Here is a 2,500-nt window from a genome sequence, read left to right as displayed (position 1 = left end):
ACCACCATCACCAACACCACCACCATCACCACCATCACCACCACCATCACTACCACCATCATCACCACCCACTTACCCACGTAAACCACTAACCTAAACCTTACTTAAACCCACCTTCTACTCCCCCTCCTCCTCCTCCTCCTCCTCTTCCTCTTCTTCCTCCCACCGACCCACTTACCTCCACCTGTGCTCACCTGACCTAACTACCTCCTCTTCCTCCTCCTCCTCCTCCTCCTCCTCCTCCTCCTCCATGCCAGTGAAAGCTCGCAGTGAAAGTGGAGACAGGAGAGGAGGAACACCCTTTAAGGAGAGGGAGAGAGATGGAGAGAAACAGGGAGGGAAGGAGGAGGATGGGAGGGGGGGAGGGTACAGCCTACAATAAGGTTCGCCTACTAATAACAAGGTGGAGGTGGAAGGTGGAGGAAGGAAGGGAGAAGAAAGAAGGAAGAAGAAAAATTGTATAGAAAAAATGGAAAGAAAAGATACAAAAAAAATAAAAGAAAAAATTATATTGGGGAAAAAGTTATATTAAAGAGGAAAAGACAAAAAAAGGGAATGAGAAAGGAAGAAATAATATTGAAAAAAACAAGTAGAAATTGAACCGAAGAAAGAGAGAGAAAGAAAGGAAAAAGGAGAGAGAAGTGAGAAAGTGTGACAAGGAAGAAGAATATAAACAGGAAGATGAAGAGAAAAAAAAAAAAAAGTGTGGGGAAGAAATCATGAAAGAGAAAACAAAATAGCAAAAAAAAAAAAAAAACATGAGTATATGAAGGAAATAAAAATGATCGGAACTGAGAATGAACGAGATAAAGTAAAACAAAAGTAGAAAAAAAAGTATGAATGAGAGAATAAGGAAGAAAAAGTAAAGAAAATTGAAGAAAAATAAGAATAAAAAATGAAAATCACGAGAGAGAGAGAGAGAGAGAGAGAGAGAGAGAGAGAGAGAGAGAGAGAGAGAGAGAGAGAGAGAGAGAGAGAGAGAGAGAGAGAGAGAGAGAGAGCGAGTACATAAAAATATTAATATCTGGGCCTGTCCACACAAGGTCCATAAGGTCGAGGGGTCAACACAAACCATTAGGAACTCCAGCCTTAGCAACACGCACGAGGGACGGCGCAACACAAGAAAGGTAAACACGTAAATGATAATAATAAACAAATAAACAAATGATAGATAAATGAGGGCTTGATAATAGCTTAATGATATGATAAGTGTCAACGAGAAGCCAAAGAATAGAAGAAAACAAACACACATGAGAAGAAAACAAGAAAATGGAGTAATGATAAACTGAAGATGTAAAAGAAAATGAAGAAAATAGAATAATGATTAATTGAAGAGGTTGAAGAAATGAAGAAAATCGATAAAGACAACCAACAAAAATATCCTGTTAATAAAAAAAGAAGAAAACAGAATAATGATAAATTGATGAGGTTGAAGAAAAAGAAGAAAATCGGTACAAACAACACAAACACCAACAAAGATATCCTGTTAATAATAAAAAAGAAAAGAAAACAATGATAAATTAAAGAGATTGAAGAAAATGAAGAAAACCGATAGACAACACAAACACCATCAAAAATATCCTGTTAATAATAAAAAAGAAAAGAAAACAATGATAAATTAAAGAGATTGAAGAAAATGAAGAAAACCGATAGACAACACAAACACCATCAAAAATATCCTGTTAATAATAAAAAAAAGAAAACAATGATAAATTAAAGAGATTGAAGAAAATGAAGAAAACCGATAAAAACAACACCAACACCAACAAAGATATCCTGTTAATAATATAAAAAGAAGAAAACGATGATAAATTAAAAAGATTGAAGAAAATGAAGAAAACCCATAAAGACAACACAAACACCATCAAAAATATCCTGTTAATAATAAAAAAGAAAAGAAAACAATGATAAATTAAAGAGATTGAAGAAAATGAAGAAAACCGAGAAAGACAACGCCAACACCAACACAAACTACCCTGTTAATAATAAAAAAAACAGAATAATGATAAATTCAAGACGTAGAAGAAAAAGAAGAAAACAATGAAAACAACAACAGTACAAGCAAAAAATATGATGTCAACGATAAAAACAATAAACAAATAAATTACAAACAGGTAAGAAAATAAAAACAAAACAACAACAAAAACATGACAAACTGGAAATATCCAAGTCAAAATATTGTAATAAAATCGATATTAGAGAAGGAAAATAAAATAAAAAGAGACAAACAAAATATCACTAACAGGAAAGAAAAAAAATATACATAAGCAGGAAATAAAAAGATTAAAAAAAAAAGAAGACAACACGAAAAAACACCAAATCGCTCATTGTACATACCTTACAAGACCTCCTCCCGTTTTCTTTCGCCTTGACATCCCATTTTCTGTAAAGTAAAACGGGAATTAAAATGGATGACTTAACCATTTTCCTTCTTTCTACCCTACTCCTTCTCCTCCTTTCCCTTTCCTCTCTTATCTCCTTCCCCACTATTACCTCCTTT

General features: G+C 33.9%; 1 long non-coding RNA gene across 1 annotated transcript in view; it reads right to left on the bottom strand.

Annotated features, from left to right (window-relative positions):
- LOC127005539 (uncharacterized) overlaps positions 1 to 2,352 on the bottom strand; it is a 231,861-nt gene extending 229,509 nt beyond the window's left edge. The window contains exon 1 of the long non-coding RNA XR_007758671.1: positions 2,338 to 2,352. This is a non-coding gene — a long non-coding RNA (uncharacterized LOC127005539). The remainder of the gene's footprint in view (positions 1 to 2,337) is intronic.
- Between the last annotated feature and the right edge of the window lie 148 nt (positions 2,353 to 2,500).

This window comes from Eriocheir sinensis, chromosome 30, assembly GCF_024679095.1.
Source record: "Eriocheir sinensis breed Jianghai 21 chromosome 30, ASM2467909v1, whole genome shotgun sequence".
Taxonomy (NCBI): Eukaryota; Metazoa; Arthropoda; class Malacostraca; order Decapoda; family Varunidae; genus Eriocheir; species Eriocheir sinensis.
Note: the sequence above shows the minus strand (reverse complement) of the source record. Positions and strands in the feature narration are given on the sequence as shown.